Source organism: Sturnira hondurensis, unplaced genomic scaffold (genome assembly GCF_014824575.4).
Source record: "Sturnira hondurensis isolate 20B ecotype Veracruz unplaced genomic scaffold, ASM1482457v3 Scaffold0001721, whole genome shotgun sequence".
In the NCBI taxonomy this organism is placed as follows: domain Eukaryota; kingdom Metazoa; phylum Chordata; class Mammalia; order Chiroptera; family Phyllostomidae; genus Sturnira; species Sturnira hondurensis.
Genome location: NW_028074352.1, coordinates 440,644 through 465,872, shown reverse-complemented (window position 1 = coordinate 465,872; position 25,229 = coordinate 440,644). Strand labels below are relative to the sequence as shown.

Sequence of the window (25,229 nt, the reverse complement as noted above, 5' to 3'; positions counted from 1 at the left end):
AGGACAGTTCAGTGCATTTTTACAAAGGGTAACTGATCCAGTGCCGCCACCGTCTCTCCAGAGCCCTGCCCGTCCCTCCCAGCTCCCACCTTCTCCACAGTCTGGCACTGTGTAACTTGTAAAACCGTGGATTTGTTTTGCTTGTTTTTGAATTTAATTAATCATACTCATACGGTATACTGTTTTAGGTTTTCTATTCAGTTTTGATGTTTTTATGTCTATATTTCATAAATTTAAATGGTTTTAACATTTAAAAATCTTTATAATAAAAATGTGTTCTATGTTAACATACTATATCAACGTGTTATATAATCAATTTTTAATTTTTTTATTATTTTTAAAAAAATCTTCACTGGAGCGAGGAAGAAAGGTGGGTGCAGGGTGTGGGGAGAGAAAGAGGGAGGTCAATGTGAGAGAGAAACATCGATTGATTGGCTCCCATACGCACCCTGACCAGGCCTGAACCCACAGCCTAGGTACGTTTCCTGACTGGGGACTGAACCCGCAACACCAGCCAGTATGGGGCCACCAACCGAGCAACCTGGCCAGGGCTAAATTTTTAAAATTTTCTTTTTCCAGCAACTTCCATAGTCTGATATGATAATATAATTATTCCCACTCTCTCACTTTCTCTTTTGCCCGTCAACTATTAGCTCTGCTTCTGGTTTTAAATTGTCCAGGTTGACAGCACATTTTATAGTTATCTGGGCCCTTGAGAGCTTTGTCTTAAAATTGATAATGAATGTTGAAAACCCAATTGGCATCATTGACATTGTTTTGAACCGGAAGCAAACTAATACTTAGGGCATCATATCTCTGTAGATTCAAAGTCTACGCAAGTACCTACTTGAGAGAGAAGCTTCGTGTTGATTAGGACAAATGGACTCTTACCTTTGCTGAGATAATTGTTTAAATTAATGCCACATTTTAAATAATTTTATCTTTGAAAGGTGCCTTTGTTTCTCCTGGAGTTTTCTGTTTTTATTATTGTTGTCAAATGATCTTTAATTGAAATATTTTTAATTATTCAATTTTCTAATATTTGAAATATTTTCAGTTATTTCAGTTTCCCCGCCTGTGTCGTTCCTAACTGGCCAGGCTGCCCCTGCACCTCTGCGGCCTCGCCGTGTGAAGTCATGAGGGTGATGAGCTGGCACCACAGCCCACAGACCACACAGCCCCCAGGGCCCCTTCAGTGACTCTAGAGAGCTCTCTAGCTAAAAGTCCGTGCAGCATCTGTCAGGCAGTGTTGACAGTCTCATCAAAAGTGGCAGTTCCACTGTGCTTAACATTTTGTGGCTTCTTTCTGTCTCTTTGTGTTGGTTTGAGGGCTCTGATGATCAGGGTAGCCACAGAAGGCCCTGGCTCTGTCTGGGCCTGTCTGTTCTGGAAGGTCAGTTTCACTGCCATCCTCAGACCCTTCCAGTCACGGGTTGCTCTGTCAATGCCAGCACCAACCAGGGGGCCACACTTGGGAGCCAGGGCAGACACGGCACCTGCTTTCCCACTGGTGTGCTTCAGGTGTACAACTTTGATCTCGCTGGGGTCTGGTGCCAGTGGCATCGTGGAGGCGGCTGCTGTTGGATGAACCCAGGTTCAGCACAACTGAAGCAAGTTGCACGTGGGCTGCCTCCAAGACAAAAGCCAAAAGAGTCCCTGGATTTTTAAATTACTTTTCATTTTCTTTTCTGAGAGAGAGAACCTGCCTTTTTTGCCACAGACTCGTTTTCCTTCCTTCTGTGCCTATTGCTTGAAATCTCTCATTTTCTTATTGGAATTCTGGAACTAAAATTAAAATTTTTTTTTCGATCACAGTTTACCTTCAATATTATTTTCAGAATTAGTTTTTTACAAAGTCAGTGTGAAATTGAGGCCAGGTAAGCAAAGCCAGAGAATAAAGCTGGATACATTCTGGGAAAATTTTACTGGATGATTTTGGGAAAACATGTGAAGATAAAACATAAGAATGAAAGAAATTGTATTTCAAGGCGTGCCACCAGATTTTTGGGGACATAATTTTATTGTTTTCTGCCATTAAGGGTTGTAAACGTTTGAGGAGATCTGCTGATACGCTTTCTTAGTATTTGGGGAGATTTGAGGGATTGAATTTTGTGAAGCTTGAATCATATTATAGGTAGTCCTGGTAGTTTTCCTTCCCAGGAGAGTCGGAAACAATGTGTAACTAATTGAGAAGAGTCCTCAATTAGTGAGGAAGCTACAAGGTGTTAAACTGATTAACACCTATTATATAGACAGATTCTTCTGTGTGTGAGTAAGTCAAGGGCCTAACTTCCAGATGCTTACTAGAGAGATTAATGGCTGGAGGCCTTGTTTTCCCGAAACCGAGACTGGCCTGGGCATTGTAAATAATCCACACCTGTAATCCAGAGCGGGAAACTGGGGAGGTTTCCTGTATTTCCCAAGAAAGTAATTTTAGGCCCGATTTACAAGTGCATTAACATTTTGTATACAGAACTCATTATTTCCCTTTGTTTTAGAAAATGGTTCCTAACTTTTAAGGATGTCATAGTCATGTGTAGTATGAGTTACTTAGTTTGATAAGTTTAAAAGAGTTTGATTTTAGACTTACTGTCCCAGATCTGAGAAAATCTTTTTCGGAAATAGTTACTTCTCAAAGAAATGGTTTAATTTTGAAAAAGTTAGATTAAGCTGTAGAAATAGTAATTTCACCAGTAAAATCCACCTGATCTATTAGTATATACGTGATACAGCAAGTTCGAGTGTGGGGCTCGAGAAGGACAGCTTGTGTTTAGGTCTCTGATACTTTGGTTACTTGGGCCAATTGCTCAACTTTTAAAGCCTCACTAAAATGGGGATAGCCCTAACTGGTGTGGCTCAGTGGGCTGGGCATCGTCCTGCAAACTGAAAGGTTACCAGCCTGATTCCCGGTTTGACTCCCGGTCAGGGCATGTACCTGGGTTGTGGGCCAGGTCTCCAGTTGGGGGAGCAGGAAAGGCAACCAATCAATGTTTCTCTCCCTCTTTTCCCCTCTCTCTAAAAATATAAATAAAATCAATTTTTTAATGGAGAGAAAGAGAATAATGCATGTCAAGTGCTTATTACCAGGCCTAGTACATCATAAATCCTCAATAAATTGTTGAAGTGCACCACTCTGCTGCTGGTGTGGGTTTCAGGGTACTTAGTAGCTTCCTAAATTCTACTTGGAGGGGGAAGGCTTGGTTTAGAGGAGACTCTGGATTGAAGGGATTCCTTAGTGAGATACTCTAGGAGTAGCCTTCAGGGGAAGCCGACCATTAGAGGAAACATCCTTAAAAACAAAACACAGAGTGTGTTCATTTGCAGGACATGTGGACACGCAAGTTTCCCTGTGGTCTGTTTTACATTTACTATTGGCTATGGGGTTGTCCTGAGTCACAAAGTATAAGAAGACCCTGCTGTGTAGTATTGCCCTTTCTACAAGCAACATAGTTGTTGTTGTTTTTTTTTGTAGTGACCAACGTTTATTTTAAAAAACCAAATGGAACTATGAGCCAATATAGTATGTATTTCTTACTGTGTATCAGTTTTTTTATTTAAATATATTTTTTGATTATGCTATTACAGTTGTCCCATTTCCCCCCTCACTCCCCTCCACCCTGCATACCCCCTCTGTTTTTTTTTTTGAAACCAGTTTATTGGATGTAATTTTTGTGCCATTTTAAGTACACTCTTTAATGATTGTTAGTAAATTTGCTGAGTTGGGCAACAGTTTCTACAATCCAACTTCAGAATTGCATCCCAAATGGACACAACTGCCCATTTCCTACCTTTAGCTACAGGCAACACTACTAATCTACTTAATACTTTTGCCTGTTCTGGGCATTTCATATTAATGCAGTCATATAATACGTGGTTGTTTGTGACTGACTTCTTTCACTTAGCATAAGATTTTCAAGATTTGTCTATGTTGTAGTATGTGTCAATGTTTCATTTCTTTTTCTTGCCAAATATTCCACTGTATGGATATTTCAATGTTTTGTTTACTGTTCACCAGTTGATGGCCTTTTGCTTTGTGTCCACTTGTTAGCTGTTATAGATAATGTGTTTACATTCATTTCAAATATGTTTTCATTCTTTGGGGTAGATACCTAGGAGTGGAATTATTTTCTTGTAAGCTACATTTATATTTAGAGTCATCTTTAGGGTATTCAAAGTTCACAAGTCATTGTGCCCATGGTTGGTTTCAGGTTTATTTGAACATGGTTTTTCTCTTGGCCTTCAGCCTGCAACTCTACTAATGCTGGGAGTTGAAAGATAATGAATTAATATTTATATAGCACCTTTAATAAAATGGACAGTAGTCCAGGTAGGTGGCATTCTGTCATTCTAGGTGACACTTTGGTCCATGGTGGTAGATCAGAAAGACAGTGAGCTGAATTGTTTAAGATTATACCATCTTTGTAGGGGGCGCTAATTTCACACTATTCTGATTTGGGGGAGAACTTTTCTTCTTTTTGAAGGGCTTCACTTGTAAACCGTTTTCTTTGAAGCTATAGTTGTCAGCTTCGTGTAAGTCTGGAACAGCAGCAGGAAAGAGAGGATTTCAGTCCCAGTTTCCTGTTGTTCAAGAGCATGGAGAACGTTATTTCAGAATCTGAGTTTTGTTTCTCTTGCTGTAATAAACCTGGAAAGTGGTCAGCTTAGATGGTAGTAATAGGCTTCCCTGTACTAAAGGAAGCAAAAGCCTGGAGAAGTTAATGGCTGAATTGTCAAGCAGATTGTAGGGAATCCTGGGTGACTGCTTTGCTTTGGTTGGGAAAATTTCTGACTGCTACACTAAATAACATTTAATATGTGAGGCATTGCACATTTTCATTTCTGCTTTTAACCAACAGAGTATGATGCCTTCTTCATAACCTGCAGTGCCGAGTGCCACCATTTTTGTTGCTTTAAATTGATTTTAAAACAGTAGACATTAGATTGTATATGTTTACATGGTAAGATGTTAATGGGTATAGAGAACAGGTTTTTTTGTTTTGTTGTTTTTTTAAAGACTATTTTTGGACAGAGGGGAAGGGAGGGAGAAACAGAGGGAAACATCAATGTGTGGTTGCCTCTCACGCGCCCCCAACTGGGGACCTGCCTGCAGCCCAGGCATGTGCCCTGACCTGGAATTGAACCAGCAACCTTTCAGGACGATCCTCAAATCCACTGAGACACACCAGCCAGGGTTCTTCTTCTTCACTTAAAAAAATGTTTTTAAATCATAGAAATAGACTTTAGTAGCAGTAGAGAGAATATTTCATTAACTTTCAACCCTTTCCCCAGACTTAACATTTTTCAGTATTTTGCCACACTTTTAAAGATTGATTCCTTTTCTTATTTTTCTTTGCTGAAATAGTTTAAAGCAAATCCCAGACATCTATTTCTCACTTCTGTATATTTATGCACATCTCTAAAGATATGGTTGTTTTCCTGCATAACTGCACACTAATCTTCCTATCTAATGCAATTAACATTTTGCATTCATCTAATTCAACTAGGCTGTATCTAAACTGTCCAAATTGTTTAAAAATATCTATTAACCTTGTGTAATCCTGGCTCAAGCAAACCAAAGTACATGCATTTTATTACGTTCTGTTTCTTAAGTCTTAATCTAGAGAAACAAAAAAAAAGTACATTTTTTTTAAGGGGGCAGCGACTGGTTGAAAAAGCTGATTCGAATGTATGTCTTACCTTGTGGATTTGTCTGTTTGCTGCCTCTTAATTATGTGTGTAACTTATTCTTATGTATAACTTGTTCATATATATATATACACACATATATGTACACACACATACTTTTTCTGCTGTATACATATAGCAGCAAAGAAAGTAAGGGTTTATTTTTAGGAAGTGGCCCATGCCTAGACAGGTGAGCTAATATTTAAGCTCTCTGATGCCTTCTAGGGGGTTGGGGAAAATCATTAGTCATGGTGACTAAGGAAGTTAGGGTTCTGGTCAAGCTCATGCTTAGGGTCGTGGTCTCTACTGATTGGTTGGAGCTAGGGTGGGGGTTAGTTGATCAGTGCATTTTACCAGGAATAATTTTGTCCTGCCGAGTGGTGGGGTCAGCCTTCGAGAATGTGTGCAGAGGTTTATAATTGTCATAATTCAGTGACTGCCTGGAGGTCAGTAGGCGATGCTGCTAAACGCCGTACGGTGCATGGGATGGCCCGCCACAAGGAACTTTCTGGCTCCAGTGGCAGGAGTGCCGAGGCTGAGAGTCCCTGTGGCTCTGTCCCAGGTATGTCCTGTCAAATAGAAGTTAGCTCTGAAGCTCAGTTGTGTTCAAGATAAGTCTTTTTGCTAAAAATAGTTGAGTCCAACAGTGCTGGTGGGGGTCAGCATTTTGATCTGGATGCTGGTTCCAACAGTGGGTCACTTTGGGAAAATGCACCTGTGAGCCGTGTCCTTTTTAAAGTATGTAATATTCTGACTTCTAACATTTACTTGGAAAAATTTTCTACTGCTGTGCACCTTCATTTTCTTTGACTACCACCATGATTTTTAGATACATCAAAAATCTTTAAATCATCCTTCCTTGAAAGCTTCCTTAATATTCAACTCCTTTTGATGTGAGAGATTGGTAGAATGGGGAATGTGGCAGTCTGGTGACTTTTATTGGAGTGGTCGTGTCTGTTATGACCAAGTTAGAGGGCTGGTGTACTCCTTGCCCTGGAGAGTCGCACGCACTAAGGGACTGACACACCTACACAATAAAGTGCAAGTAATGTTTGGCCACTTGCACTTTCTAGGAAAGCTTAAAGGGGAGGGAGGAGGGAGAGAGCGTGCACGCTTTCTGATGGGATGGTTTGAAGTGAGAAGGCTGTCCTTCATGAACAGTGGGGTTTGGGAAAGGGGCATTTAGGGCAAAAAGAGCCGGCAAAGGCGGGGATGCCTGGTGGGGAGGGGGATGCGGTTTCTGGGAACCCTTGCTGGAAAGCTGACTAAAAGCCAGCTTTCCTCCCCCATCTCTGATAAATCATTGGGAGGAAAGGCAATGGATTTTTTTCTGACAGTTTGTTCTGACTGGGGGCCAGGGCTTTCTTTTGCGAATGAAAGGACCGCCGTTGGGGTCATTGAGAGCATGATGAGCCCTGACGCTTTTCACATCAAAGTGTGAAAGCATCTCCAGCGGTGATAAATGGGGGCTGCGGGACTCATTACTTGTAAACAAAGCTGCGGGATGACCTCTGAATTTTTTTTTTAATTAAAAGAAAACAGGGTTTACTAGTAGTGAGTGGGGCTGCTCTTCGTTTGAATTTTGACTCCTTACAGTGGAGAAGACCTTTGTTATGGTTATCAGGAGGCGGCCACTGCTGCCCTGGGTTTGTCCGGGCACAAACGGGGGATCAATGCGCTCTGCCCGCGCAGCCCCGCAGGTGTCCTTAAGGGCTGAGGTTTGACGTGCTCTGGCCTCAGCTGTGTTGTGTTGGAACGGGCAGGATTTCTGAGCCCTGTCTGTCTGGGAAGACTGAGGGCTTAGACCACTCTGCTCCTTCCTCACCCAGCAATAAGAGGAAAACTTCCTTAATGTGTAGTGCAGAAAGAGGCCAGTTTTTAAGGAAATTCTTAGAACTTTGTAAAGAAGTCCAAAGGCTATTTGTAAGTTTACACTTGAAGTTTTAAACTATTATTCCTTTTATTTGTATAGTACAGGGCTTTGCATATGCTCAAAACCTTAAACAAAAAAATTACAGTATTTGGGCACTTCATGCTCAATGTTTATGTGGAAAGCAACACTGCTTACAGTATTTAACATTTCATGTTTCCATTGAAAGCAATAGCGTTAACACTATTATTAACACTAATAATCTAGCATTTTATGGAACCAAGATTTAGAAAGCGCTCTCCAGATTCAGCCCTGCAATGGAAGGTCCACTTCAGTCAGCTCCCTTCCTTGTGCACCCAGTTCCCCATCAAGCGTAGCTTGCTGTTTTTTCACGTGGCTTCTTTGCTGCTGTCGGTCCAAGTCCTAAACAGATTTTAAACAACTGGAGGTCAGAAGCTGCCCTTTGTAACTTGAGTGTAACTAGTAAGGCGCTGGGCACTGAAGAGGTCTAATGTGCTTACTGACTTTCCAAATGCTCGGTAAAATCACCTCTGGGTGTGTCTTCCAAACAAGCTGTGAGACTTGAGAAAGGAGCAGAGGTCGCAGCTGGAGGGGAGCCTGCCCCTGGGGCGTGAGCGGGCAGAGAGCCGCAGGCCTGTGGCCGAGGCGTTCTCTCATACGGTAAGGGAGTGTCTCAGGCCGTCCGGTCCCTTGGCCAGAGGGATGAGAACGTCCTGGTCCCTTGGCCAGAGGGATGAGAACGTGGGGGGCACTGCTGGTCGGCACTGCTTTTGTGAGTTCAGATGCCGATGGCAGCTAATCCGTAAAGAGCCATAATGACCAGATTTTGTGCTAATAAGTATGAAAGGTATGATTTTATTTCCACCTCACAGGTTCCTATGAGGCTATATGTTACAGATGAAAAAAGAGAAAGTTAAGCGACTCATTGGTGGCAGATATTCAGACCACCTTTCTGTCACCAAACCCAAGTCCTTAGTACCTACCTGTCCCACATTGTCCTGGCAGAAGCTGGTGGCAGGGAAGTACATTCTGAGCTCTGGTTGGAAACCCTGAGGCTTGGGCCAGAGGGCCTCTGAGTTGACTGTTGTTTTCTGATGTCAAAAAGGAATATTAGGTAGAAGCTTGTTCCCGGGAGATTGCCTTAGCATAGCTGCACTCGTCAGGGAAACCTGCACATGTTCTAGTGACTGACAGCTGATGGAAGGAAAAGATGAATTTAGTTAAAAAATTGAGCGATGGCCGTGGCGCCCATGCTGCGGTAAGTTAGAGTCTCCCCAGTGTGCCTCCTTCAGAGCTGGTTTTACCCTGTGGCGGGCAGCGTGTGCCCTCCCAGAGAGCGCTTGGCAGTCTGAAGAGCACCGCGCAGGTGTCAGGTGGGGGCCCTGCCAATAAGGCAGGCTCTCGACGCTTAGAGTTGCAGCGTTTCTCATTTTAGATTATCTTTCAGCATCCGGCAGAGACTGACTGTCCTCCAGTGAGCACCTGATGACCAAGGTATGGAATCGTCCTTGATTTAAGAATGGAGGCGTCAATTTTCAGATAAGGCAGAGAGCAGAGAATGTATCTTGTCTGAGAAGTACATTTTAAAATGTGTGTTCCTCAGCTTGCAAAAGACTGAAGAGTTGAGATCAAAGACAATGACTGGAGTGAGATACGAGAATATCTGGGACAGTTCTCAATGTCGTTCTTACTTTTCCATTCCCTCCTCATGTCCTTAACCTCCAGTAGTGACTCAGGTGAGCAGAACTGTCCTTACAGGCTCTCTGAGACACGGCCATTAAACTTTCACCTGGAGAGGCAGCCTATGTTCAAAGAAAGAGTTGGCTGGAATTCTAGCCCCACTGGGTTGTGCAATGCTGGCAATTTACTTAACCTCTCCAAACTCTACTTCCTTTATCTGAAAATAAGAATAATAGGAATTACATGAGATAATGAATTTTTAAAAACTCAGGTGAGTGCCCACACTGAGTTGAAATTTAATAAATACAGAAGTAGGTTTACAGTTGTGAGTATGTGAAACAGAATTTATTCTTGTATTATTTATTGTATTATTTTCCATATGAGCAACTCTAAATCTACCTTAGCTCCACCCTGCATTTTCCTCCCTTTCTGTTGACTTGCCTTTGATAGTTTTAGTGCTCAAGGCCTGGAGAATTTGAACTCTGTGGTGTTCTAAAGCCTCTAGTAAAAGTTGGTGCTCTATGGAGCAGTGGTAGCCTTCTGTGCCCTGAGACCTGGTCTGTGGTAGGATCTGGCAGTGTGCAAACTGATCAGATGCCCCTGCCCTGGCTGGTGTGGCTCAGTGGACCGAGCCCTGGCCTGCAGACTGAAAGGCTGTCGATTCAATTCCCAGGACACACGCCTGGGTTGCAGGCCAGGTCCCCAGGAGGGGTATTTGAGAGGCAACCACACATTGATGTTTCACTTGCTCTGTTTTTCCCTTTCCCTCTCTCTAAAAAAATTTAAAAAAAAATCTTTCAAAAAATCTTTAAAAAAATGTTCCTGCTGATTGTGAACTCAGGCGACTATGCTGAGTTTTGCTTGTTGTTATGGAATTTATATTATTAAGAATTTGGGTGGGTGACACTATATATTCATTTCTCAATAAAATCCTTATTAATTTCTTTTTCCTATTATACTAAGTTTAGGGTATGCGTCAAGATAAGTGTGGCTACTTAGGTATAGAGAAAGTAGATATTTAATCAATACTTTTTACCCTTTTAATAAGAAATCATGTATTTCCTTTAGGTGAGTTTGACTTTAAACAGAGGGTCTTCTTCTCTTTTTGTGGTAATCCAAGATTCACGTATTCATTCAGCAAAGACTTGTAGAGAGCCTTCATGTCACAGGTGTTGGCCAGGGTGCGAGGGAGAGGATGGAGAGAGAAGGGACTGTAGGTGAGTCTCAGGTGCTCACGCCAGAGCTTGCATTCTGGCTGATAGGCTTGAAGTGCTGATTGCTGCTCATGGGTGCTGCATCTCTACTGTGTGAAGGTATGACCATCACGTTGTTTTCATCTAATGCTTTAAACTTCTTTCAAAGCATCATTCACCATCTGCTGTTGCATTTTGGTCTCACAGAGGGTCTTATAAGGTAGACAGGCTATAGGATGTTAAATGGTTTGCTCAAGATCCCAGAATTGATAAAACTGTCCTGTCAACCTGGGATGAATTTTCTCTTACTTTCCCAGCCCCTCCTCCTCCCCGAGTCTGTCAAAGTCTTACTCATCCTTTAAGGACCTACCAAAATAGCAGTCTCACCACTTTTGTTAAGTGTTCAAGACTACCAAAACTTTGACTGTGCATAAGTGTAGCGCTGTGACGAGAGAGAGCTTTTATAATTAAATCTCCTAATACTGTCTTCTCAGAGACTTTAGTATTCACTTCAGGAACAAACTCCTTTGCATTTGGATTCAGATTGCTCTTGACCATGAGATCTTTGAGAGAGGACCCATCACTGATAACAAGGTCATTAAACTGGTCTTAGGTTTGTGGGAGATCATTAAACTGGTCTCCCATAGTTTGTGGGAGATCTTGAGCTGGAGTAAACCGGTCATGTTTTCTTCCTCTTCAGCATTTCTATGAAATAGCATTCAATAAACTCCTCTTCCTGTAACCCCTCTTCAACTTGTCTGTTGAATTCCTCTTCTTCTTCCATCCACATGTACTCTGTAAATGGGTTGTCATCTTCGTGAGAATGGCCTTTCATAATTGTGTCTGCATTGATGATTTTGGGGCTAGTACTGCTGCACTTGGATCTTTCGTGGTTGGTGTTGGGTTTGTTTTTAATCCAGTGCCCAGCAGTGGGGATGGCAGCCAATGAGTCCGTGAGTCCAGTTGGCCTCTGGACAGTTAATCTTGGATTACCACAGGCAGCGCCAATCTCCCACTGGCTGCTGGGTGTGCACTTTGCCCCTGGTCTCCCAACATACCGCCTCCTCTAAAACTTTTATCACTCAAGAAATTAATTTTTATTTTATGTACTCCCATCTTTACCTTTACGTCTGCCAAATTTCAACCGATTCCTGCCTTTTCTAAATTCACCCTTCAGCACCTGCTCTGCCGTAATGGACTCAAAGCATTTCTCCTTTGTAGTAAGTACAGTGTTAAAGTTGGTCAGTAGACTGTGCTGGAGGGACATTGCTTGAGTCAGGAAAATTCTCTTTCTGGTTGTGGTTGATGCTTTTTCTTACTCCTGCTGTACACTGGGAGCGTGCACTGTGTGTATGTGTCCACCCATGCAGAGGTGCCGTGCTCCAGACAGGTGCCCCAGAGCACGAAGTCACGTGGCATTTTGCAGGCCTTGCCTTGGTTCTGTCAGGGCAGACACTGGCACAAGCCTCATGCCGACAGACAGGAGTGCCCACCTCCCTCTGTGCACCTGCCATCAGCTTCGGCTTGCTTGCACCTGAGAGGATTGCTTCCTGCCGACCAGCTAGCACGGGCCAGTCCTAGTGAACTTCTTTGCCATCAGCAAGCTGCAGCCGTATCCTTGTCAGTGACGTCCCAACCTCGGTTTGGAGGAGGCACCCCTCTCCAAAGTTGGTCCTCTCTGGAGTACCTTCTCTCACCTTAGGGTGCTCTTTAAGTTTTCTTTGTGTCTTTATTCCTCTGTCATCAGTTAATACTTTTTATATTAAACATCTGTTCACATTATTGTGTGGTTTCTCTCTCCTGATGAGAGCTAGATTGATACAACCTCTAGTGCTTATTTCCCTCAGTGTCAGTGTTTACTTTATACATAAATTTAAGTTTAAGCTTTTTTCATAGCAGAGGCTGTTTAATCCCTCAGCATCATCTCTGGGCTTTACGAGTAACCAGGGATTAACGAATGATAGGGTTTGTTGCTGCTGCTGCTGCAGCTGTTACTGTCGTGGGGAGATGCAGGATGGATGATGGTTCTAATGGGTATTTATTTTCCCTTTCTTGGAAAAACAACCCAGGGCTCTTGTTCTGTTATTCATTGGCTGCCTTAGTGTTTCTGTGAAAGCCTGTAACAGTTGAAGCGATTACTGTGGACTCAACTGTTAAAAACTACATTTTAGGGCCTGCATATAAAGTCTTCAGAATTGTGTCAAGAGGAATTTACTACTGTCTGTTTGTCTTCATTGACCTTTTAAAAACTAATGGCTTTTAAGTACAGCAAGCTATATAGCCAACAGTGCTTAAAAATCACCTGTATGTCACTTTTTAGACTAATTTGTCAATGTCATCTCCCAGTGGCTTCTTTTGTCTGTTTTAGCCAGAATTTTAGGCTTGGGTTAATGTTTAGGTTCCACACACATACTTGCTAAGCTTTTCCTCTCACCAACCCACCAGCAAAAGAGGAGGCGTGGAGGGTACAGGCCATGGAGTGGGGGAGGTTTTGTTTTCATTTAGCGTTCTAAGCTAGGGGAGCAGCATAACCAGAAAAGCAGGAACTTTGCCTGTGTTTTGAAGATAGGCACTGCGTTATGACTCATAGAAAGGAAACTTTGATACTTGGTATCATTATGAGATTCTTGGGCATTTTTGAATCCTTAACAGTTATTTTGTTCATGCAGTCTGCTGGTTGACCCTTTAAGATATGCTGATTTCAGCTCATAGGTATTGTATATGACTTCCCTTCCCCAAGCCTGACCTCTTCCCTCAGTGTGTGTCTGTCATTGCTCAATTCTTTGCACCTGTCTCTTCCCTACCCATCCAGATGACTTTTTCACACTGATGCAAGATTTCTCTCCTTACAAAGATAAGATACATAATAGAGGGTAATTATTTCTATGGAGAAAATTTTGTCATTTCTCTTCAAAACACCCTTAGAATCAGGGAATTAAGTGTGATATTTTTTAAATACTGCTCCAGGTGACTGTGCTATATCCTCCGCACCTCCCTGAGGTAACAACTTCTGTCATTAGGGTAGGGTGCTTCTCTGTGTTCATTTTGCTCTCTACTTTAGAAACTTCCAGGGTTCCCCATCACCTACAATTCAGAGCTGGATTCCCATAATGTGGCTTTCAAACCCTTCCTTCTCTGGGCCTCAGCCATTTCTCAAGTGTCATCTCTCAGTTCTGGCCCTTCCACCAACCCTCACCACTAGCTGTACAGAAGTTTTCACAATTCCATTTTCAGGCTTTTGTCTTTCAAGTACCATGCCTTGGCATATGCTGTGCCTTCCTCCCATCTCTGCTTGCTTGCTTGCTTCCTTCCTTCCTTCATCTGCCAGAGGAGTGCAGAGCTTGACAGGAGAATATCGGAAGGGCACTGAGATACAGATTAGGAGAATAATCAGGGAAAACTTCTTGGAGGGAGAGGTGGCTAGGCAGAAAATTAATGTATGTTTAAGAGCTAATCAATAAAAAAAAGTTGTGTGGTGGGATGCAGAGAAGAAAAAAATGTATTCCAGGTAAAAGGAAACATACTTGTAAAGATTTAGGCTAAGAAAACAAACATAGCCTGGCTGGTGTAGCTCAGTGGACTGAGTGCAGGCCTGTGAACCAAAGGGTTGCAGTTCAATTCCCAGTCAGAGCACATGCCTGGGTTGCAGGCCAGGTCCCCAGCAGGGGGTGTGGGAGAGGCAACCGAATGTTGATGTTTTTACCCCTCTCCTTCCCTTCCCTTTTCTCCTTCCCTTCCCTTCTAAAAATAAATAAATAAAATCTTTTAACAAACAAACAAACATAAGCCCTTTCAAGGAACTGCGTGAACTTCGGCATAACTCTGGAGTATAGACCACCAGGCAAGGAAATGATCGGGTGGGCTATACTAAGAAATTTGACTTTATATTTAAGGAAATGGGAAGCCATGAAAGAATTTGAAGAAGGGTAGTGATTGACATGAGTTTAGAACGTCATCTGTCAGATGGAGAATGGACTACAGTGGGCAGGAGTGGGAGCAGAGAAGCCAGTTGTGGGGCTACTAAGTGATCCATGGGGGGGCTGGGAGGAACCGAATGGCTTCTGGATAATTTTGGAGAAATAGTGAAAATTTCTAAGTAGATAGTAGGTAGATAATAGTGAAATTTCTAGGAAAATAGTAGGTAGGTTGGATGCAAAGAATGTGTGGAAGAGAAGGGTAGCAGACAATTCATCATTGGGCTTCACGACCGGGAGAGACTGTTGTCGGGGTGGGGAAGTCTGAAGGTGTTACAGGTACTTTTGAGGAGAATTTTGGTTTGTGATACCTCTGAAAATCCTTGCAAGTGGAGGTGTCAAGTGTGCAATCAGTTACCTAAAAATAGAGCTCAGTGAGGATGATGTGGGCTTAAGAAACACATTTATTCAGTGGAAATGAAATCACAGTTGTACATGGCATTGCCCTAGGAAAGTGCGAAGATGAGAATGCTAGGAAGAGGAAACTTAAGTAGCAAGAAGGCTCGAGGACGTTGAGAAGGAGCTGCCGGAGCAAACCAGCAGAGTGCTGTCTTGGGGGCCAGGAGAAGAGCTTCAGGTGCCGTTCAGTGCCTGGTGTGGTCACCTCTGCGGTGCCGCTTCCCTCTCACTCTCGGGCAGTAATTGTCTCTTCCTCAAGACGCCATTATTTATTACGACACTTATTTTCTCAAGTTGCTTTTGTGTTTATCTTCCTCACAAGACAAGAGTCTGTCATGGGACAGCTGATTAAGAGCTGCCACCTTTGTTTCTCCAAAGGCCAGCACTGCATCTGGACTTCAGATATTCACGTATTCAATGGATAAATAAATTAAGTAACTTTTCAAGAAAATGTTTGTTCCCTGGCTGGTGTGGCTCAGTGGACTGAGTGCTGACCTGTGAACCGAAAGGTCACAGTTCAATGCTGTGTCAGGACACATGCCTGGGTTTCACACCATGTCCCTTGTTCTGGTTGGGGGCCAGTGAGAGGCAACTGATTGATGTTTCTCTCACACTTTGATGTTTCCCTCTCTTTCTACCCCCCTTCACCTCTCTCTGAGATAAATAAAATCTTCTAAAAATATTTGCTATTTTTTGTTTTTTTTTAACTTACTGATTTTAGAGAAAGAGCTGGGTGATGGAGTGCGGAGGGAGAAACATTGATTTGTTGTTCCACTTAATTATGCATTCCAAGGTTGATTCTTGTCTGTGCCCTGACTGGAACCCACAACCTTGGTGCATCAAGACGATGCTCTAACCAACTGATCTACCTGGCCAGGGCATAATTAAATAACTTAAAGACAAATGAGAATTGGCTTCTACCATTAAGAAGTGGTTTTGGCCCTAGCCAATGTGACTCAATTAGTTGAGCATCATCTCACGAAGCCAAAGGTTGCCAGTTCAATTCGCAGTCAGGAGACATGCCTGAGTTGCAAGTCTGGTTCCCTATAGGAGAACGCGTGAGAGGATCTGATGGATGATTCTCTCCCTCTGTCTCTCCCTACCTTCCCCTCTCTCTAAAATAAATAAAATCTTTTCTAAAAAAAGTAAGAAATTGTTATGTTCTCTTAGTGACTTGCTGGATTTTTATCTCTCTGGATTTAGGATTTTTTAAAAATACGTCAACACTTTTTCACTCACAATGGCAAAAGTATGCCCTTTTGACTGCCTTATTGTCGTGATGGGCAAAGACCTCAGGCACAGCACTTCTGTGGTCTTACATAGGGGCTTACACTAGGAGCAATGGCAACTCTTGTAAAAATAAGCTGGTTGGTGGGTGGCAATAAGCTGAGGGAAAAGATTTATGAGCAACATCCTGTTCTGGGATCACTGCTGGGGACAGGAGAGGGGGATAAATGGCTTTATAAATCATGAGGGCAGCTCCGGAAATAAAGCCTGCCACAGGTCTGAGGGTACCCTTTGAGGACATCTTTCATATAACATGTGGGTAAAGAATAGATAGGTGGTACTCTTCCTAAGTCTGTGTGGGCGTTAGTGCTAGGCTGTGGTAATCCAGGTTTCCAAAGGGGAAAGAAACAAAGGGCAGGAGAAGCAGGGAATGGCACAGTGGGCCCCAGAATCATCTAGAGTTTTATAAATGCTTGCTGAATTGTGAAGAAAAAGAGAGCTTAAAGGGGCCGTTTGGTGGGGGCAGCAGATGACTGTGTTCATTGGTCTCAGGCCTCACATGGTGCCTTCCACGTGGAGGCCTCCCGGGTCCTTCCTGGACCCGAGCTGATTTTGACTCTCTAGCTCATGGTGGGTGAGTGAGATCCTGATGTCTTGGCCAGAGAGTGAATTACTGGGCCTGAGAGTTTTTTGTTTGTTTTGTTTTTGGTCTTTTCAAATGAAAGACACTTGAACCGGTATACCAATAGGGGATCAGATTCTACATTAGGATATACCTACAAAATAGAGAATTAAGTAGCTATTAAAAAGCCTAAGATAATTCTGTATTTATCTACGTACATGATATGGCATAATATTGTGGACAAATCACAGTAGAATCAAAGGTATTTCCTATTTTTATGGGTAGGAATATGGAGCTATATCTGTCTACACACACATAAAATGGCTCTGAAAGACATTTACTGATTGACCATTGCACAATTAATTTTGGAAATAGAATTATTTGAGATGTTTAGTAGGGTTTTATTTTTAGAATGTATAACTGAAGCATATTTTTTTCATGATGCACATGCATGAATTTCATAGGCTTAAGATATCAAAATAACATTTCTTACAATATTTGAAAAACTGTAGGAATGATTCTTTATTCTGCTTTTTTAAGAAAATTAAAACGTTGCTCATTCACTTATTTATTTAACAAACATTTGTGTTCCTGTTGCATTTCAGACATTGCTCTATGCAGTGAGGATGGAGCAGGAAAAACAAATCCAATAAGACCCTCCTTTGCTGGAGCTTCTGTCCAGTGTGGGGGAAGAGATGAAACCTGTAACAGGTCAGGGTTATGGAGCAGGGTTGGTAGATTTAAACAGTGTTAGGTATAAGAGGGAAAGGTGTACTATTTTATTTCTAGTCATCAGGAAATGCCTGTCTAGTAAGTTTGTCTTTGAACTGAGACCTGAAGGAAGTATAAACCAGACGGATTACTGGGTTGTGTGTGTGTGTGTGTGTGTGTGTGTGTGTGTGTGTATTTGGGGGCGGGGGGGCAAAGGCCCTGAGGCAGCATGTGCTGTGTACTTTAGAAAAACACCTAGGCAGCCAGTGAGGCTGGAGCAATGATGAGGGGGAGAATGATTGGGGTGACGTCTGAGAGCTAGTGGGAGGCTAGATTATGGGGGCCTTGCAGGCTGTTAGAAAGTTTTTAGACAGATTTAGAAAGCCATTAGAGGGTTTTGACCCGGGGAGTGGTGCTATCTGAATGTCCTTTTAACAGGGTCACCTGAGAGGCCTTGTGGAGTTTACACTGTGGTGGACAGGAGCAAAAGCAGTTCAGGGGAAATTGTCCCTGCAGGGGATTATTCTTGCCTCTCATTTCACAAACAGAAGTCAGAGGTTTGGTACAGGAACATGAGGCGTTACTGCAAAAACCATGTTCAGTTGAATTTCCTGGTTGTCACTTCAGTGCTTGCTCTGTTGTACAGATAAGGGTATCTAATCTAGAAATTTCTATTTTTTACGTTATAGCATGTTACTTTTCATAGCTGGATCTCTGAGGAGTTGTTACGAATGTGGACTGTGCTATGTAGAGAATGTCCAGGAGGTCAGGCCTCAGTTCTCCTCTTACATGCAGATGATACTTCTGATCTGCGACATTTTCTAAAGTTCTGGGTCAGTGAGTAAGTGTCACTTGTTCCATGCCAGGGTTGGGGCACACCCACACACTCAGTTCTTGTGTTGCCGGCAGGCATTAAACCGTGTTTAGCTTACCTTGGAACCACCCATACCCGGGCTGTGTGTTGACATTAAGATATACTTGCCACTCTGACTGCGTGGATCGTGGATCGGTTGGTTGGGCTTCGTCCCACAGGGAGAGAGGTTGCTGGTTCGATTTCCAGTTGGGGCACATGCCTGGCTTTGGTTCCCAGTTGGGGCCCATAAGAGAGGCCACCAGTTGGTGTTTCTTCCTCACATTGATGTTTCTCTCCCTCTCTTTCTCCTTCGATTTCCCTCTCTCTAAAAATAAATAAATAAAATTCTTTTTTTTAAAAAGAGTATACTTGTCATAAGGCTGGTCAATTAAAAAGTTCATCAGTAGCTTATTAAGTGCTGACTGTGTGCAAAGCACTAGGCTGGGGGACACTCTTTGAGAGCTATAAGAGAAATTGCAGTGCATACTGCGACTTTAAGGAGTTGACATTCTGTTGGGTAAAACAGGCAGAAGCATTAATGTTATTATAGAGTTGCAAGATGAGGTGGAAGTACAAAGGAGGTAGAGATGAACTCTGAGCAGGGGTTTAAGAAAGGTTTTATGAGTGAGTATTGAAGTTTGGAGAGGAGCAGAAGAGGCATTTCATGCTTAAGGGACAGGCAGAAGGGTGACATGGAAGGAAGTGGATGCAGAGGGTGATCTATCACAGCTGGTTTAAAGCATTTTCAGAGGGAGAGAAGGAGAGCGGCAGTGAGTGGAGTGGGGCCATTCCATGGAAGCCTGAGCTGTTGCTGCAGTTTGGTGCACTAGCCACTGGCCACATGGGGCTGTTGAGCACTTGAAATGGGGCCGGTCTGATTTGAGATGTGCTGAAAGGGTTCGGTGCGCACCAATTTCCAAGACGTTGTCTGGAGAAAAGCGCAAAATATCTAATCAGAGACTTTATGTTGATGACAAGTTAAACAGTGAAGACACTTTTTGGATATATTGGTTTTAAATAAGATTGTTAGAATATATTGCACTGGCTTTTTAAAAAGCCTTTTAACATTTTTATTTATTTTAGAGAGGGCTTAGGGAGGGAAAGAGGGAGAGAGGGAAAGGAAAGGGTAGGGGGGGGGAGAGAGAGAGAGAGAGACTGATTTGTTGTTCCACTTATTTGTGCATACACCGGTGGTTTTTGTACATGCCCTGACTGAGGGACGCACAACCTTGGTGTATTGGGACGATTCTCTAATTGACTGAGCTACCCTGCCAGGACTAGTACTGGTTTCTTTTTAATGTGTTTACCAGCAAATTAAAAAAAAATTACATTGTATCCACCATTATATTTCTATTGGTCATAGCTGATCTAGGGCATGGCCAGTAGCCCTAGAAGAGGGAGTAAAAGCAGGGCAAATGGGAAGAAGGAAAACCACAGATGTAAACTGGGAACAGAGCATCTCCATCATGTACACAAGTGGGTTGGAGGAGGTGTCGAAGACACCCCTGAGGCTTCTGGTCTCAATGTTGAAATCGCCTTGAAGGAATGCGCGCTGTTGCACGCAGGTGGTGGAGGGTGGGGGACAATGATGATTTCATTTGGGTCCTGTGGATCACAGGCTGTACTCTAGGGAGATTAATTTGGCAGCAAACTGTAGAGCTGGCAGAGACTGGATGGAAGTGGGGAGACCAGTTAGGTTGGGTCCCAGGCCCATCACACCTGGTTGCTGCAGCTTCTTGGAGGGGGTGGGGTGAGAGTGTGATGTATTGGGCTGTAGAAATAATCTGCAGAATTGCTTGGTAGTTTATACTGAATTTTACATTGGCCTACTCAATTCTGCCTCAAAAGCTCCTTGATTTTTTTTCTTAAATTAACATACTTTTATAGTAAGCAGAAAGGGAAATAATATACAAATTATGGTGTGACCAAAAACTTTCAATGCAAGTATTTTAGACTAGTATAGAAACTTACCTTTTAACTTACTATTTCTGGGAGCAGATTTATTTGGTAAAGAGAAAGGAAGTATCCAAATGACAGATTTCCTGAGCTTTGTTTTCTAGAATCAGAATGATGGCTAAGAAAGTTATTACGAAAGCCCTCATTTTAAAAATATATATATTTACTTATTTTAGAGAAAGGGTGGGAGAAAGAGAGGGAGAGAAACATCAGTGGGTGGTTGCCTCTCATTCACCCTCTACTGGGGATCTGGCCTGCAACCCAGGCATGTGCCCTGACTTGGAATCGAACCAACTACTGTTTGGTTTGCAGGCCAGTGCTCAACCCACTGAGCCACACCAGCCAGGACAGAAAGCCCTCATTTTTGAGAGTTGTTTTTATGTATTCAGTCAGCAAGTACTTACTGAACATTTGCTAAGTCTAGTGGCACATTACAGACAGGGGCCCCTGTATTTAATCAGGAAGATAGACATAGATAAATTATGGAACTGTGTGCTAAATGCTCTAATGGACCTGTCAAGAGAGTGTTGTTACAGGATTGTAGAAGGCAGTGATACGTCCTGAACAAGATCTTTCTTGTGAGGACCATGGTTATTCTGGTTATTTTTCACTTTCTTTTGGGGTTTTGGGGGTCTACCATTTTGTTTGAACCAGTGCCATGGCAGAATTCAATTTGTCTTTTTAAATTTTTTCCTACTTAAACTTTTGAGTTTGAGTGACTGCAGTGACATATATTGAATACATTCTCCTTCTTGTGGTTATTCTACCATTATCATTTTGGTTACTGTCAAGTTGCTTTTCTTCTAAGATTTTAAGTGCAGATGAAGATACTAGGAAATGCCATCAAGAATTAACTGACTTGTGATTTCCTGAAAGGATGATATTTCTTCTAATTAACAGTTTTCATAGAAAATATATTAAAGGCTAGTATGTGAAACCACAGGAAAGCATTTAATATCCCCTTAAAAAGCTGGACATAATGCTTTGGTCACATGAGTTAAATTCAAAAAGAATTTCAGCTACTAGCAACGCTTGGGGTGATGCTGCAGAGAACAAGCCATCAGGCAGTAGTGTGGGCTGTTTGGCCGCCTGTTCTGGTCTCAGATTCCTAACACTTTCACTTTTGTCTTCTGAATGCTATCGACATACTGCCTGTGTTTTCACAACAGGTTCTAGTTCCCTGTACCTTGAGCTAACCGAGCTAACCTCCATCCTCCTCTGTTCTTCAGAATGGCCTTCCAAAACCACAGCTGCTTACGAAACTCTGCTGGATCATTGGTTCCTAAAGAACAGGGTCTTCTTGCAAGGGTCTCTGCAGCCTCGTGTGCACTCACTTCCTTAGACGTTGCCGACTTCTCTTGGGTGCCCTGTGGTACGACACAAGTTTTCACTCTCTTCCCCTTGACACTGTGTCTTCCCATGACTCTGTTTCTGACCGTATTGGTCCCACACCTGCAATGGCCTTCCAGCACTACTTTGTTTTCCTTGGGAAATCCCATTTATTCCCACCTTAACTTTTAGTTGATTTCAATTCCACAAACATTTGTTGAGGTCTTCTCATGCACTGTGTGTTGGGGATATAAAACACATCAAGACAGTCTCCTTTCCCCTTGGCTGGGTGACTCAGTTGGTTAGAGTGTCTCCCTGATACGTCAAGGTTGCCGGTTTGATCCCTGGCCAGGGCACATACAGTAGCTAACTAATGAATGCATAAATAAGTGGAACAACAAATCAATTTCTCTCTCAAAGTTTTTTTTTTTATAAAGAGCCATTTTATGGAGCTAATAGTATGAGGATGCAGGTGTACAAATGGTTATTAACACTCCCATGTATATACTAAGTTTAGGTGTTGAAAATACAATGACAAAATGGACAGTTGTACTTCCTGCTCCCACGAAGGACATACTCTTGTGGGTGAGAAGAGGCACCAAATTTTAAAATTGATCTGGGAGAAGTACTATGTGGGAGAAAAGCAAAACTCTTTGACTCGAGAAAGCAAGTGACTTGTGAGGGTAGGAAAATCAATTTTAGATTTAAACAAAGGAGGGCTTCTCTGAGGAATCCACATTAAAAAAAAGACATTTAAACAAGGAATTATACAATAGTAAAGGATTGCAAAGGTTAATTATCACAGGGGGAGTATAGGCGACCTATGTGTAGAAATGCAAATACAAATGAGCAGTCACCGCACAGTGTGGGCTTTGTAGTGGTTCAGGGGAGTGGCAGGGTGCTTCCATAGTGGGAGGGGCACACAGGTTTTGCTGCCCTGCAGTGGAAGGGTTTGGTCAGGGGGGGCTGAAGGGCTCTCCATGCAGAAACATGGAGGTTTAAAGCAATTTGAGTTGTGCTCAGAGAATTTGAAAGTAGTTTGGTGTTACTGAAGTTTTATACTGCAAGGAGCCACTAGGTAGGAAATGAGTCTGAGAAGTGGGCAGTCACGTGGGGTTTCTGGAGCCAGAACTGGGCTCTCTTCTCAGCCTCTTGAGTTCTGGTGCCCAGTATCTAGGACAGAGTTTTCTTTTAAAAAATCAGAATAACAACAGCAACAACAACAAGAAGACCTCTTAGGGCCTCAGTTTTCTCCGTTGTAAAACTGAGATGATGATAGCACCACCCTCATCAGGTTATTGAAGTTACAGACAAAACAGCCAACTGTGGGGATGTGAAGCCAGGGGAACGCAGTGAAGGGTGAACTTAGCATCATAAATAAATTACATACATTAATACTCACAAAGTGTTCAGAGCAGTGGCTAGCTCATAGCAGGTGCCCACTAAGTGTGGCTGGTGGTGGTTGTAGATGTTGTGTGGTGTGGAGATAACTGTGACCTATTGCGGACCCACGAAGGGTGCTTTGCAGGGAGGTGACTTGGTCATGCCGCTAATTTCCAGATGTCATCTAAGAGTGCCTGTGAGCATGTGTGCTTGGGAGGAGGGAGCTGGAACTGCATTTTTGTGGATTCTCCCACCTCACTTTTCCCCTTCATTCCCTGCGTAATTCCTGTCCCTTCCCCTGTGTTTCTACATCATTTTATCTGTACCATGGCATTTTTCCATTGTATTTTATAATTTGTGCTTCTTACACAAGACTGGGTCCCCTCAGGCTGTCAAGGCCTGTGTGCTACTCATCTTTACATGCCAGTGCCAACAATAGTGCCTGCCTCTGGCACACACTGGGTGCAAGAAGTGTTTGTTGAATTTATTTGAATTGTTAGCTAAGGAGTTGCCCTGAGTTATAATTTGGAAGAAATGTTCTCCCATGGACAAGTCTGGGCATGCTGCTATGGGAGTGTGTTTTCATTCTTTCATATACCAAGTATTGAGAGCCTGCTGCACTTGTGCCACGGGGGGGACAAGGTGAATCGGCCGCGGCCTCTGCCCTGCGTTGTGTGGACTCTCAGTCTCAACTGTGGGTATGAAGGAAAAGGTAAAGGATTGCTGGTGGGTTTAATGAGTCCTAAGCTGTGAAGTGGTTTAGTTGTATTGGGGTTTTTGTTTAAATGTGTAATTACTTCTTTCTTTGATCAAAGAGTCTCAGAATTATTTTTTTTAATGATGTCTCATGGGTGGTAGCTTATTTCTCATTGTTATGTTTCATTTTTGTATCATGACAGAATCTGTTTAGTAAATTGCATAGTGTACGGTTTCATTATAAGCCTGTTCGTTTCTCAGAGTTTAATCCTGAGTAGAAATGGCTTTGCTCGTGTGTGAGAGAGGATCTATCTCCTTGTCCTTGGACAAGACACCTTTCTGGGATCTTGGTGTCGAACATACTTTGTGATCAGTGTGGAGAACTAGGTTTGATTCGAGGTACCTAATTGCAGGTTTGCATTACAGCTGTAGTTTCAAGTTTTTGGCTTTATCTGTCTCTACTTTTCTTATCATACTTCTCTGGCACCTATAGCCCTCACCACTGACTGCCTCCTTCCTTCCTTCCTTCCATCCATCCATCCATCCATCCATCCATCCTTCTATCCATCCATAAAAAGGGCAGACTTGTTTTGTTGTGACCATTTCTAAATCTTTGCTTAAACCAATTCTTTGCTTAGACCATCTCTAAAGCTTAAAGAACTATCTCTTTTAACCTAATGAACTCCTTATTGAAAGTTTACCTCAGGTACTCTCAACTCCAGTGCTCTTGAAACTACTGGGACCCCTGCTGAACACTTAGCATTCATCCCCACAACCCTGTGTCCTGCCCTGTTAGCACTCACCAGGCAGGACCTGGAGCACCCAAACCCTCAAACATGCCTAGATTAGATGAACTGATAAGAGAAAAGTCTATTTGTGGTTGGGAGGGTATTTAAATTACTCAGATTTTTTTTAAAGGTGTGTTTAACAGTTCTTTTTTCTTAGTGAAAAGTTAACTTTAATTTTATTTTTAAAAAAGATTTTAGTTATTTTTAGAGAGAGGGGAAGGGAGAGGGAAAGAGCGAGAGAAACATCAGCGTGTGGTTGCGTCTTGTGTGCCCCTCTACTGGGGATCTGGCCCGCAACCCAGGCATGTGCCCTGACTGGGAGGTGAACAGGCAACCCTTTGGTTTGGAGGCCTGCAGTCAATCCATGGAGCTACACCAGTCAGGACAAAAAAATTTATCTTAAATTGAGAACTTTATTATTCTAAAATATTATACCTGTCTAAGCAGTTACATTGAAAATATCTCTCTAATATGAAAAGATGCTCAATCATATGTAAGAAAAGATACAAATGAAAACTAGTATACTAAGCTGTCATACCTTGTCTGTCAGGGTGGTAAAAATTTGCCAACATGTTTTCTTGATAAGACTGTAAGGGGAAAAGCACTATTCTCAAACACAGCTGGTAGGAATGCAACGTGGTTATCCCTCTGAAGGGAATCTGACAGTAGTAGGTAGCAAAATTACATTTGCATTTACCCTTTGATCCAGCCAATTTACTTCTAGGAATTTATCCCCAACATACCTGGCAAAAATAAGAAAAGGATATCTCAGGTTTATTCATTACAGACTGTATGGAATAGCAAAAGACTGGCAAGAGTCCAAATATCAACAGGGAGTTGGT

General features: G+C 42.6%; 1 protein-coding gene across 4 annotated transcripts in view; it reads left to right on the top strand.

The window, feature by feature from the left end:
- The window catches only part of AFF1 (ALF transcription elongation factor 1), a 195,718-nt gene that overhangs the window by 14,884 nt on the left and 155,605 nt on the right, over positions 1–25,229 (top strand). The window lies entirely within an intron of this gene.